Raw genomic sequence first — 15,674 nt, 5'->3', positions numbered from 1 at the left:
ATTTGGATTTAGTTAATTATGAAAGAGAAAGTAAGATTAAAGGGGGTAATGACATTCGGAATTTCATTTCTGATGGTGGTTGAGATATTTTGGCTCATTAAACAAGCACTCCTCCCCCTAATTTCAGATGTGAAGTTTGGCCAGGTGAGAGGAAGAGAGAAAGAGAGAGTTTGGAGGAGAAACAAGGGAAAAACTACCAACTTTGATCACTCAACCAAGGATTCAAGGTTAGTTCTTGGTTCTAAATGGATCCTTGCCTTCTCTTCTTTCTTTGTATCTATTTCTTCTCCTTATTAGGTGCTGGCCGAACTAATTATCATGTGGGGGAAGAAGTTTTGTCGGTCAAACTAGCTAGAATACTTCAAAGCATGCTAGTTCCTAGTGGTTGCAAGGGGTTGTAGGTTGTTTTTAAAGTGTTTTCTTTGTTGTTTCTCTTGAGGTTCATTTCAGCCAAGGTAGTAAATGGACCCTAGGATGAGTTTTTTAACGTTTTAATGCTTCTATTGTGCTCAAAATGAAAAATAATGTAGGATAAACCTAAAGAACAAGTGTTGGAAGCATTAAAATCAAAGTTGTAATTTTTGGTTAAAGAACCCCTTTGGTTCAGTCAAGAGAAAACTGAAAGGAGGAATTTATTTTCTTAAATATAAGCATATATTGGGAATCTACATGAAAAATCAAGGTTTATAGAAAACAAAGTTCAAAAATGAAAGAACAAATGTAGAAGCTTTAAGGAACAATAGTTATGTTTAAGTTGTGTTCTTGCTTTTACTTGGTTTAGTTAATGATTCTTGCTGCCCTTTTTGGTGGATCGCCATGCTAGGTTTTGACATTTGCGAAGGAAAAGAAGAGAAACCAAGAAAGCTCAAGCTTTTGGAGCAAGGTAGCAAGTTGAACCTAACTACTAATATTAACGTGGCATTATTGATTATTGCATGATTAATTGCTATTATGTGGATGAAATTTCTTGATTGTGATGTGGCTGCTCTTTGCACTTTCTTGCTTTGGCCTTTGCATGATTGAGTTTTCCAAATTATAAGCATGGTAGTTCACTAATGGTAGTTAATGTAGTTATGCATAATGATGATGCTTGTTGATGGTATAGTAGGTTAATTTGCTATTGGGATTTCAATGAAATCTCATTCCCCAAATGCAATCTAACATTTTAGGACCTAAAACCTCCAAGAGAAAGCTGCAGATTGAAGGTTAAATTATGGTATCATACCATAAAAATTCATGGACTTTTAGGTTATGTAAATATTATGATGGGCAATGCTGTAAACTTATTGACACTGCCATCTTTAAGCGATGTTTTGATCAAGTTTCTAAACTCTTTTAATCACAAAATTTGGCATAATTGTAGATCACATTCTGAGATTCATTTTGATAGCTAACACATTAACAATGGTCAACTATATGATTTTTAATGATTTTTGAAAGTTAAGGTTTAGAATCTGGAAAAAAGGGTTTTTGCCTAATGGACAGTGGCAACTTTCACAAAGAACTAATGATTTTTCCAATGGATTTGGTTCACAAGATTATTTTTCCTTGAAAGAGCGAAATAGCTTTTTATAAAATTTTAAACCACTCCATTTTGATTTTTCTAGATTGAATTATGAATTTTTGAAGTTGGGCCAGAAAACTAGATTTTACCTGATAAACAGTGAAAATCCGAAAATCACTGTTTTTGAGATAAAATTGAGCCCAAGACCATCCAATGTGGTCTAAAATGGTTTTAACTGAACCTTAAGACGATGCTATAGTAAGGTGTAACAAGTTATGATTTTGAAAGTTTGGCCTTAGTTAGAGTTACATGAATAGTGCCACTTTATGTTAGGCATATGAATTGTGATTTGAAGTTTTGTACCAAAAGTTATGCTTATCCAAAGTTAAGCATAAATTCTAAAAAATTTGAAAAATTACTATTTGAATAGTACCACTTTACGTTAATTCTAGGATTTGATTGATAGAGACTGGATAACAGTGAGTATTTCTTCTTTAAAGATCATATCAACAACTTTAAATAGGACTTAGAACTACCTCATCTTGATTTTTCTAGAATTAGTTATGATTTTTCAAAAATTGACCTTGGTTAGGGTTACATGAATAGTAACACAAATTTAATGAATTTTAAAGTTAAAATTTTTCTAAGCTGAGGCCCATAAGAAGTAGTTTCCAAATGGTTCTAATTGGGATGGTAAGAATAAGACGTGGAGCTCACACAGGGGAAGCATCGACTAGACCCCCTATTAATCCTATTCAAACAATAATAAATAGGTTAAAGGAACAACAGCGGACTATGCAAGAGATATAGGCCACGCAAGTTGGCTAGGAACAAGAACGGGATGCTGCTGTAGAAATAAAAGTAGCAGCAGTAGCAGTAATAGTACAGTTACAACAACCGGGACAAGAAGCAGTCGGGATAGCCCAACCAGTCTAAACCCAACCGGTCCAACAACCCTAAGTTGGTAAGTATTACAACAGGAGTTAAAGCAAAATAGGAGGGCTACCTGACCCCTTATGGCAGCGGAGGCTTGAAAGTTCCCTAAAAAGATAGAAAGAATTCTCAAGGACCAAACTGCAAAGTGAAAGTTTTCTGGGATTGAGAAAAGAGAGAGTTAGAGACTCCTGAGAAGTCTTGAGACCTAGGAATGAGAAATGGAGATGAATGCAGGCCACAGGTTGTGTTAGAGGCCTCAATGAGGTGAATTATGGGACTAAGCCAAACTAGTGGCAAAATCATAATTTTGCAAAGTTTTGGGGTTTTAAAGGGCAAAAATCTCAAAAAATTCTAAAAAAATGGGAAATGGCATGTTAAGGCTTGTATGTGAAGTTTTAGGGGTCAGTATAAGGAGTTGAGGTAATTAAGAGTCAAAGGTTATGCTAGCAACCTCAGTAAGAGGATTCCTGAGGCTAAGCTCGAGCAGGGACCTAAAACGTAAATTTAGAAGGTTTTAGGCAAAAAGGGTTAGTGATGGATAGTAGGCTTGATCACTTTAGAAAAATTCCAGAAAAATAATAATGAGGTCCAGAGGCCGTATGAGGCTAACAATAACAAAAATACCCTTGGAAAGAATTGTGGAATTCCAGGGTTTTGACTAATTTTGAATATTAGCGAAATTGAATTATTCGAAATATAGGGAGCCCGCAGATAATTAGGCAAAAATAGGGGAAAAAATTACTTGAGGAGTTATCCTAGGTTTTAAAAATAATTTTATTCCTAGAAAGCAAAGAGGTTAGCTTGAACAGAATTTAAAGCCCATTTATACACTATCCGGGAAAAGTCAAAGTAAACTATCTAGAGGTTGACTTTTGACTTAAAGAAAATTATAGAAATTCCTTGGGATGAATAAACAGTATTGGTACCCAGAGACAGATTCTCAGAGTCTTGGACCAGTAAAAAGAATTTGGTCAAGTTTACTTTGAAATAAATATTATTAATTGTTTTAATGGAAGAACAAGAGAAGAGCATACTTCCTCTTTAGGCATGTTATATAATTCCATATGGACTTTTGAGATGAGAAAATGGTACCAAAACATGTCCTAGTGGTCTCGAGTAAGTTAGGACCTTACAAAGTACCTAATTCGGTACAGAACAACAAGATAGGTGGAGGAATCCCTACCGGCTATATTTTGCAAGAATTTTCCATTAATTTTCCCCCTATTTTAATGCCATAATGATGAAGGGACATGTAAGAGACAAGTGTACAATTGAATGAGCAACACATCTACATTTGGATGAATGACAGATATACGGTTAGATGTAAGACACATATACAATTAGATTAAGGACACATGGCCTGATGTGATGTAAGCATGAGGTAAGAAAGATGATGTAAGCATGATATCATGAGGACACATGTCATCATAAGACAAAGAGGCAAAATAAATGGCCAAGATTTAATCTTGCAATTCCAAGATCAATGGCTAGGATTTATTCATAAAGTCTATATATAGCCCTTCCCTCCCCTCATTTTCATCCAAGCTTATAAAAACCATGGGGAAACTCTTGTAAAATGAATTTTAGAGAGAGAAAGAGGAATAAGAAGAGAAAGACCAAATGACTCCATGCAAGATCAAGCTCTAAAACAATATATGTTCATTATTTTTGACATTGTTTTCGATACCCTTGTATTGTTGAGCTTGGTTATGGTTTTAATGGTTTTGGGAGCTTGAAACCCTTAGGGGGTATGTTGCACAAATTTTTAAGTGTAGGGGAAGATGAAATTGAAGTCAAAATAATGTTTAAAGGCTTGAAAGAAACAAGAATCAAGTAGTTTTATGTTGAAATTGGTTGAATTCATGATTGTGTAACTTGAGAAAACATTTTATCCAGGCAGAGTTCTATGTCTTATGATTGTATTTTGATGCTTCCAATGAGTTTAGAATGAAAAATTGTGTGGGGTAAAGTGAGAAAACAAGTTTGGAGGCATTAGAATTGAAAATGAAAATTTTAGACCTTAAAGGCATATTATTCAGCCAAGGCAAGAAATGGGATAAGGAGTTGGATTTGATAAATATAATCTCATATTTGGATTCATCATGAAAAATTGAATGGGAAACAGCTAAGAGAATGAATTTAGGAATCAAGATTAAGAAAGTAAAATTTAAACTTAAAGAGGAACAAGCTTGAGAGTTAAGATGATTAATGGTTTTTCATGGTCTTAATAGAATGGATATTATTGTGTATTGTGAATCTAGGGCCATGAGACACTAAGAAAGAGGATGACAAGATTGTTCAAGCAATATTAGTGCTTGGGAAGTAAAAGGAGCAAGAAGAAAGCTTAAGGATAAAAGGCAGTGAACTTACCTTTCTTGTATGCTTGATATGTATGCTTGTGTGTTAATGTGTATTTTGTTGTTTGATGATTATATAAGATGAATACTCTATTTCTTTGATGCTTTACATGGCCATGCATGTTAATATGAAACATTGAGCATGAGAATATGTTATAAGTAAACATGAGTTAGATTAAGTAAGCACATCATGCACATGCATTCATCTTGCATGCATAATGGTAATGTTTGCTATTGAGATTCTCCTAAATCTCACTCTTAAACAACCGCAAAAGGTGATAATTTGTATCACATTATATTTTATAGATCTGCTGTTGATGGTATATGATGATAATAATGATGTTGGCATGTATAAATAGCTATAATACTGTATGGGAATAGCTAATGCATGAATGGAATGGTATTATACATGGAAAGAATTAATTATGACTTATTAATTCAAGTGAAGAGGATATGTTACCCCCAATTAAAGCCACAAAATAGTGATAGAGTGGATGTGAGGCAAATAATTGATTCTGCCCGTGAAATTTGGTATGCCTAAAGTACACATTCTAAACTTTAAAACAAGTGGTAGATAACGTAAAATGAATATGTGTGCCAAGAATTATGCCTGATCAAACTTAGGGCAAAAAAACTAGAAAGTATAGTTTTTACCAAATAAACAGTAACTTTCCATGAATAAACTCTATGAATTAGCAAGGATTAAGCCCAATTTTATATTTCTGCTTGTAAAGAACTGAAAGAGTCTCAAATAGAATTTTGAACTACCTCAATATGATTTTTTTAGAATTATTTATGATTTTTCAAAATTGGACCAAAATGTAGAAGTTAACAGTGAATAGTAACATGAGAATTAACTTTTAAATTTTCAATCTACGGGCTTGTTTTGTGATCTGCTTGAACTGTAACGCTTCTAAATACATACTAAAGAGGGTTTAAGGAGGATGTTTCATCTTTTAGGTGTCAATAAGTATGATAGGGAAAAAAAACCATATTGTTGTGATAGATGCCAATTGTACATGATGAATTCTCTCTTGCATATCATAAATCCTTACTTACATATAATTAATTACATATAATGGAGACTCATTGCATATGATGGATGCCTACTTGCATATATGTTTATTTCATATAATACAAATGCTAATTGCACATAACAGATGCTTACTTGCATATGGGTTTATTATGTAATAGGGATGTTTATTTGTATATGACGGATCTTTTTTTTGCATGAGTCCTTATTGGATGCTATTACTTAATATGAATGCTAATACCACATGACAATGCTTACTTGAATATGTAATTAACATTCGTATTATACAATACCATAAGAACCTATATGCAAGTGGAGATCTGTCATATATAAGTGAACATCTATTAAATGCAAATAAGCATCTATCATATGTAAACGAGTATCCATATTACGTAATAAACCCATATGCAAGTAGGGGTCTATCATATGTAAGCGGGCATCTATCATATGCAAGTGAATATCTATCATATACAAATAAGTATCTGTATTATGCAATAGACTCATATGCAAGTAAGGATCTACCATATGCCAATAAGCATCTATTATATGCAAGTGAACATATTTTATATGCATTAAGCGTCTGTATTACACAATAATGTCACACCTCCTTATTATCCCATTATATAACAATTGGAACCATTCAGAACCATCATATAAGCCTTAAGTATGAGAAAATTTCAAAATTTCAACTTAGGTTCCGAGTTACTATTCACTATTCAGCAGTAGTTTGGCCAAATTTGAAAATTTATAGCTAATTGTAGAAAAATAAAAAACAAAGTGGTTCTAAGTTCTATAGAAAGCTCTTGAATGCTATTTAAAGAAAAAATAATCATTGGTATCCAAATCTCATGCATCAATCCCAGATTTCGTTCAAAGTGGTACTGTTCATTTGGTCATTTTTCAATTTTTTAGGATTTATGCCCAACTTTGGAAGGGCATAACTTTCTGTACAAGACTCCAAATTCAATGAATTATTACTTGTTTTAAAGAAAAATGAGATCTATAAGCATGTCAAATTGTAGATCTAGATTTTTCCAATTACTCAAAATCAAATGGGTCAAACTTTGCTCCCAAAAGTCAACTTTTATCCTTTCTTTATACCATTCTTGCCTTTTCTTTTTCTTTTCCTTTCATCTAGCTTTTCTCGACCATATGACATGTACTTACATATAATTCTCTGGTCAATTACTCACATGTACTTATCTTTAATCATTGACATAATAATTCAACATAGTTTACATCAATACATAACAACACATAATTACACAATATTATTTCAATAACCATAAACTCCCTCATCCTCCAAGTGAATCCCTTTCCTTTCTCCTTTGCCTTAGTAACACCACTTGAGATTCCTATTATTGTTTATACATTGAGAGGAGTGGGATTTTAATGAAATCTCAGTAGTAATGAATTACAATCATCATGCAAATCAAGCATGTATAATGTGACATGTATATAAAACTTCAAGACATTCTCAAGTCACATAAAATCATATTTTGCATCATACTACAAGAGGAACATCAACACTTCCACATTAACATTTTTTGTATATTTGGCCAAAGCATAATCAAATGTCACAAGGTCAATCATTATCCACATATTTCCTCAATTCAAGCTATCAATATAATCATATTAAACAAGTAAGATAAACAATCAAATTATAATTCAATGCTACCTCTTAATCCTTGATGCAATCGGCCTCCTCAAGGGAATTATGCCCTCCTTGAATTTCCTCCACAAAACCTATTAATTCAAGCATAAACACATTCTAATAATTCAAGCATAAACACCAATGCTTGACATTAAGCTTAATTAAACCTCTTTTTCCTTGATTTTTGACATAATTATTTCCTCTTTATTTTTATCAATCTCTTGGTCCATTCCTACACAATTTTTCGTGTAGAATCCAAATATCCAATTATATTTATAAAAATCACACTCCTTCCCTTTCATTTAAGCTTGGCCGAATAAGGGGTATTATGTTCCAAACATTTAATTTTTGATTCCAATGATTTCAAACACGTCCTTTAGTGTTTTTTTCTACATAAAAACACCTTTTGAACTCATTGGAATCATCAAAACAAGCTCCTACCCCAAGAACAAGTGATAGTTGAGTTGAAGCATGAAGGACCCTAACTTGGTTTTCTTCCAAAAGTCAATCCAAACACCATTTAAACATACTTATTCCACATCATATTTAAGGTTTCTATCCATCCCTAAAGCATAAGCATGTTGGATGAAAATTACAGCATCTCCCCTTGGAATTTCAATTCAAAAAACTAATCAAACAAGCTTCAATCTCAACGTAGTAAGGCTTAGACATACCTTGGTGAATCCTTGACTAAAGCTTAATGACTTTTGTCCAAAAGCACTTATCAAACTAGTTTTCAGCTCAAGAAAATGAAATGGCAGCACCTCCCCTTGTTTTTCTAATTTTCTACCTATTTTTGGGTATTTTGAGGGGGGTATTTATAGACAAGAAAAATATGACTTCCTCCCTTTACTTGTGCATGAAATTTGGCCAAAAAAATGGCCATGTGGCTACCATCAAGCCCTCTGATTTTTAGATCTTGACAAGTGTCAGAGTCCATAACTTTCCTACTGATATTTTGATTGAAATTGGGCTTTGTTTCCATTTAATGGAAGGTTCTAGAAACTACATGAAATTGGGCCTTCTTTGGGCCCAATGTAGGTCCCACAAATGGTTTAGGATGATCCAAAAAGATGGCCCACAAATCAAATCACAATTCCAAACAATTTTGAAACTTTATTGGTTACTATTCACTAGTAAGATTCTATAATTTTTCTAGACCTCCAAAGATTCATTTCTCTCCATGAAAAATCCCTTTTAATATAAGGACAGGATCTATGAAGTTTTAGAATGTTTCTCCACCTCTAACTATTTATTTTGAATTTTCTTTGATTAGGCCTTTATCAGTAAAATCATGGGAAATAAATCCCCAAAAATATTTCCCGTACTTCCGAGGCTTGAAACTAATTTTATAAATTCTAATAAATATTTAGATAATTAATTCATATTTTTTCTAGAATTATTGAGGCCTCTAGCTATTTAAAATAATTATTTTTCTTCAATTTCCACTGTTTCCCTAAAAAACCTACGTGCTCGAAAAATTTCGTAATAATTCATTTTCACACCAATTTAACCTCTAGGGCCTCCATTGAAGTTCCAAAACCTCTAATTCCCCAATTTTTTATTTTTAGAGAATTTTCTAGGACTTTTCTCAATTTTTCTATTTTGCTCCTTGGACCAATAAATTTGAAAATGCCAGTCTGAAATCTTTTTAGGTCTCACATCATAGCTAGTTTTCTTAGCCAATCTTCTTTCCCTATTGGCTCTTAACCAAAATTTTCATCCCTTCTATCAATGCTAAATTCAACGGGATGTGACAATAAACCTATATGCAAGTGAGTATCTATCATATGTAATGAGTCATATACAAATGATCATCTATCATATGCAAGTGAGGTTTTGTCATATGCAAGTAAGGATCCATTAGGATAATGTGGTCTTTTTCTATCACACTTATTGCTACTTGACAGGACCACGCCTTTATATTTATTACAGTCCCATTTCCCCATTAATTTATCAAAGGGGATTTTTAACAAATGTTCCCAATTATAATATGGAAAAATGTGTAATTAGAGAAGATAAGTTATTCTACAAATCTTTTGAGATATATATCCTATAAAAAAGATCTTTCAAATATTCCAACAAAGCCATAAAACTAAGCAATTTAAATTTTAATAAAAAATAATGAGAACAAAAATATATTTATTTAGACTTAGTAAACTTAATAATAGAAAGCCCTAGTTTTTTTTAATAGGGATCATTACTCTAGATTATCCATAATTTATTACCTGTCATTATGAATATGTTTATAGGAATGCTAGAGGTATGAGGAGAAAAGGTTTTGTGCATCTTATGATCAAAGTGTATCGACATTATGATATCTACTTTCTTGCTCTACTTGAACCAAGATAGAAAGGGGAGAAGGCTCATCGTTTAGCCAAATAAATGGGATTTGACGAGGTTGAAGTGGTGGAGGCAGATAATTTTAGTGGACGGTGATAAGTCTCATTATTTACATACATTTCTAGCCCTAAACACATACTTTTGCGATCTATATTTACATACTTTGGGCATAATTAGGTTCCATTGTGTATAAGAGTTGGTGAGAAGAATTATGAGGTTTTGCAAGTGTTTTTACATGTTTTTATATGATTTTATTTGTGTGTACTTTTGATCCCTGCTTTGGCATGAATTTCAGGAAGTTTCAGTAGCATTTTCGCCATTCTGTCTAAGGCGCCACGGCTGATTTGGGAAGGCGCCACGGCGGATTTCCAAGGTACTCTCGTGTGAAAAGCGCCGCGGCGGATGGACTAAGGCGCCACGGCGGACGGAGGTTTTTTTGTCATATGCAAGTAAGGATCCATTAGGATAATGTGGTCTTTTTTTCTATCACCATTATTGCTACTTGACAGGACCACGCCTTTATATTTATTACAGTCCCATTTCCCAATTAATTTATCAAAGGGGATTTTTAACAAATGTTCCCAATTATAATATGGAAAAATGTGTAATTAGAGATAAGTTATTCTACAAATCTTTTAAAGATATATATCCTATAAAAAAGATCTTTCAAATATTCCAACAAAGCCATAAAACTAAGCAATTTAAATTTTAATAAAAAATAATGAGAACAAAAATATATTTATTTAGACTTAGTAAACTTAATAATAGAAAGCCTATTTTTTTTAATAGGGATCATTACTCTAGATTATCCATAATTTATTACCTGTCATTATGAATATGTTTATATGGAATGCTAGAGGTATGAGAAGAAAAGGTTTTGTGCATCTTATGATCAAAGTGTATCGACATTATGATATCTACTTTCTTGCTCTACTTGAACCAAGATAGAAAGGGGAGAAGGCTCATCGTTTAGCCAAATGAATGGGATTTGACGAGGTTGAAGTGGTGGAGGCAGATAATTTTAGTGGACGGATATGGTGTTTTTGGAAGCACGAGTTTAAATTCACAGTGTAGGTCAAACACGATCAAATCCTGCATGGAGTAGTCAATGAGGGGACTCCATAAGAGTGGAGGTTATCAATTATATATGGTAGTCCAGACCTTAGTAAAAGATGCATATTGTGGGATCATCTTTCGATTATAGCTGAGGGTAGCCTGTAGAGATGGGTGTCTGTGGAGACTTTAACGCGACTTTACAAGATGAGGAAAGGGTGTCGGTAGGTAAGTACTGTACTCCAGCAAATCAATCATTTCTAAGGTGGGTCTCAAGATCTAATCTGATGAACCTCGACTTCTTAGGCTCGAGGTTCACTTGGAATAGAGGTCGCAATCGTAGTAGATTGGATAGGGTGGTGGTTAACGCTAGATAGGTTTGAAAGCTTCCCCCCAGCTTCAGTTACTCATCTACCTTGCCTCAAATCTGATCACACAGCATTGCTAGTAAAGCTGAAAGGTACTCAAGAAATAAAATCAAATGAGAACCTTTTCGCTTCTTTACCTCTTGGTTGACGTATGAGAGTTTTAATGGTTCGTTAAAAGTTGCTGGGTCCCTTCGAGATCCTAAGACGAGAATGTTTCAGCTTTCTGTACAAATATGCAGATGTGGAATAAGGAAGTGCTTGGTGATGTTAATAGAAGAAAAAGGTTACTACTAAGGCATATGGAGGGGATCAATAGGAAAGTAGCTGTGGGTCGTGACGTTGCTCACCTAGAAGACGAAAGAGATAGACTATGGAAGGACATGGAAAAAACGCTTGTGCAAGAGGAGATCATGTGGCTACAGCGCTCTCGGTGTAACTGGTATATGGATGGTGAAAAGAATATTGGATTCTTTCATAGTATGACTGATCGATGTGCCGGATTCCCGCCTTCCAGATCGTCAAGAAAGAGAGTTGCACCAGATAAAAGCAGTATAGGATGCAACCAGTCGTTCTTCTTGAAGAGCTTGTTATTGGAAATCCTAGCCTAAATTGGGTTTCAAAACCAATGTAAAAAGGGGATTTTAGTTGTTTTAAAAGTGGTGCAACAAATACAAAGTGTAGAAAATTAACTATTTTTGGTATTTTGAATGAATGACGAAATGTTTTGGATTAAAAGAGAATTATGGTTAAACAGTCTCTTGATGATGAAAGCTCAGCTATCACTGCTCTTTAGAATGATTGGGAGTTTGGAAAACCTCTAAGTCTGAAGAAAACCCCAAGTAATCACTTGAGTCCAAATATCTTAATTAATGAAAACTCACTTTAATCAAAGTTTAATTAACACCTCTTAAGACACTGCTGGAAACCACTTAGAGTGTAAATGAATGAATGATACAGATGCCCTCTGAATGTCAATCGACAACCACAGAATACCAAGCACATAGATTAATCAACAATTATCACTGATAATCAAACTGAACACAGGATTCAAATTGAAATATTAAATAGATTAATCAACATTAACATCATCCAATCCAAATACAATAGAATAGTCTAACCACAAGATTTACAATTATAAATCAAGTTTGATACAAGTATAGAAAGTTCCTAAATCTAGAAAAATTCAACACAACATTAAACAAAGGTTTAGACTATAGAAAGAAAACTCCTCGATTAAGTCCTTGAGCTCAAGCTTTGCTTCCATTACCAAGAGGCTAAGGTTTAGCCTCTCATGCCTTCAAACGAATTACAATCGCTCCAAGAATGAATAACCATAGTTAAAGCTAAAAATAAGGTTGGAAAAATGGAGAAGAAGGGTGTTGGAGTGGTTTGATCGGTTTAAAAATACAGAAAATGATGAAGAGATGAAGAAAAATGGAAGTTTTGGGTGTAGGATCAATGGAGACTTGAGAGGAGATGATGGTGGCTCAACCTTGTGCAAATCTACAGAATGGAAGAGTCCTCTTTCATGGTAGCTGCCCTCCGTAGGTATAAAAGCTCAAAAACCTATTCTAAAATGCAGAGCTTTACTTAATGCACTCAAGTCGCGACCTCAGGAATGTAAGGTCGCGACTCAGGGGGGTTAGGTCGTGACCTGAGAGGTTCCATGTTGCGACCTAGGAAGACAGAAAGCTCTCATCTTGACTCAGGTCCAAAATGCGTAGTTTCATTGAAAGGGCATCCAGGTCGCGAGCTAAGTAGTCCATGTCGCGACCTGGGGAGGTAGAACACTCCCAACTTTTGTGTTTTGGTCCTTGTAACTTTTGGCTCCATCCATGCTCTATTATGACTCTTGGTCCTTCTCCAATTGCCTGAAAATCACAACAAAGAGCTTTGTAAAGACCAACTGATTGCAGATCAAGGCAATTAAAATTTAGAAGAGAAAAATAACCCTTTTTACCCCTTAAATAGCAAAATGCAATGCATGACTCAATGTAATCAAATGGATATAAATGCACATATAATAGGGGTAAAATTGTTGCAAAACATTAGAAAACACTTGAGAAACCATATAAAGATTGGGTTCTATCACTCCCCCACACTTGAACCTTTGTACTCCTGGACAAAGATTTGAATCATTCTAAAGAAAGTACAGCTATAATTAAAGAGACTAGCATGTTCAAAAGTGATCTCAAGAGCTAATCGATCACCTCTTTTAGGAATACAAAAAATGATAAATGAACAATGCCAAGGAATTAGGTACAAGGTGCAATTGACTCAAAATGCATGAACAATAGAGATTTGCTCACAAGGTATAAGTGTTTGAATTGCTCATCTCTCCTCATTGGGGTTCTTTTCTCTCAACTATCCAAGTAGCAAACATTCTACCATAAGCTTGCAATGACCCTAAAATCTCCACTACTATTCAGCATCCATGTAAAGAATCAAGAGGACTTTTGGGGTTATAGTGATAGGAAGGCTAAATGGAATAGAAAAAAAAAGAAATTGTGAGTTAAAATTAAAGAAATGTGAGTTGAATAACATCTATTTCTAGTCAGGAAGTTCAGATCCAACCTTCTATCACCAAGGGAATACTTTATTCAACTTCATTTTGCTGTGATAGCTTATGTTTATATAAGGAGTATTTCTGTACTCTTGTGCTTTTATTGTTTGTTTTTTGTTTTTTGTTCTTTTTTTTTTGTTTTTTTAAACTGAAATATTAGGAAAATTCCCAATTAAGACCAATAAAGACCAGGAAATCATAATTTCTGAGACGGGTTCAACTCAATTAACATCGTTGTTCAAAACACTCAAAGTGGTAGACAAAATGAAGGAAGTGCAGGCTCAAAATGGTCAAGCAACGGATAAATGGTTGTGGGTTGTGTTTAGGTAGAAAGGTGTAGAAAAGAATGCCTCTATCATATTCAAAATCATAAATGCACACGTAATTTTGACCAAGAGCTAAAACAAGTTCTAGAGAATGTAAACCACATGAATAATCGCTCAATATAGGAATCAAGGCTCAAGAATATCCTTCTAATAAGGGTTTCACATCTCAATTGCTCATACAAGAAGTTTCAATCAATATGCACTAGTCACAAGGCATTAAGACACTTATCACAAAAGCAACCCATGAGATAAGGATTAAAAAGATCACGATAATCACTTGAAAACATACTTGAATCCCAAAAGTGACTATAAATTCTTTAGAAAAAAAATCCTTTTCAAAATCCAATATGCTTAAAAATCCAAGGATGGCATAGTTTCAAGAAACACTATTTGATGCAATGAGGGCATATGAAAAAGGCAAATGTTTGCTTGAAAAAGATGCAAAGGTAGCTTAAAAAGGTTCCTCCTACACAGCAATGCCAACAAGCAAAGAGAAGGGTAACGGTGCTAAAAAAAAGAGTCTAGGTCACGACCTGAATACAATGAGGTTGCGACCTGTGCACACAAAGGCACGAAGTCAGGAAAGGGGAATGAGGTCATGACCCGAAATCACACAGGTCGCAACCTGGGATCACAGAGAGCCTTCCCTCGCCAAAGTCACTCTTCAAGTCACGACTTGAATCAGCGAGGTCATGACCTGAAGTCACAGAAGCTACCTACAAAAAAAATTCAAACTATGGCCACAATTAACAACTAAAAACCCTTTCAGCAAGCATCAAATGATCCAATTCACAGCAATTCAACATCTACAATCAATTCAAAGCCAAATAATGATGATGAAAGATTGGATTTTCAAAAAAAAAAAACCATAGAAATGATGCAACAAAGCGAAATGAATTCCTCCCCCACACTTAGACTTGACAGTGTCCACACTGTTAAAAGAAAAGGGAAAAGAACAGCAGCAACCACAAAAGAAGAGGAAAGACAAAACAGTCATTGTAGAAAAACTAAAATACAAAAAAAAAAAAGTTAAGCCTTCAGTTACAGACATCAAGGAAAAACAAAGACTAAAGGAAAACTAAAAAGAAAGCAAAGACTATTCTCAGTCTTCTGCTCCTCCTCTCTCTTCTTCGCCAGTATCCCCTCCTGCTTGGACATCTCCTTCTCCCATCTCAGCATCATTAGTAGCAGCACTAGCACCAGTACCAGATGATTACCCCGGACCCTCACTAAAATAACTGATGGCAGGAATGGTGTTCTCCTGAAAAGCCCGCTTATACTCGTGGGGAAATTGACCTTAAGAGCCCTGGCCATCTCCAACATCAAGGGATCCAAAAACCTCTGCCTTCTAAATTCGTGAGACATGGAGATAGCTTTGTATGCATCAAACTTGTCACACCCCAAGTTTTGGGCCTAAGAATACACGAATTAGCCTAAAATAGGTAGGCTACTAAATCCCTATGAGTAGGAGTCCCAGAAATGTAAAAGGAATGTTGAAGGGTTTCAGGGATTAAACTGTAAATAGAGAAAGTTCAAG

This window comes from Neltuma alba, unplaced genomic scaffold (assembly GCF_004799145.2).
Source record: "Neltuma alba isolate B1F8T4 unplaced genomic scaffold, ASM479914v2 tig00010319_pilon, whole genome shotgun sequence".
NCBI lineage: Eukaryota > Viridiplantae > Streptophyta > Magnoliopsida > Fabales > Fabaceae > Neltuma > Neltuma alba.
Note: the sequence above shows the minus strand (reverse complement) of the source record.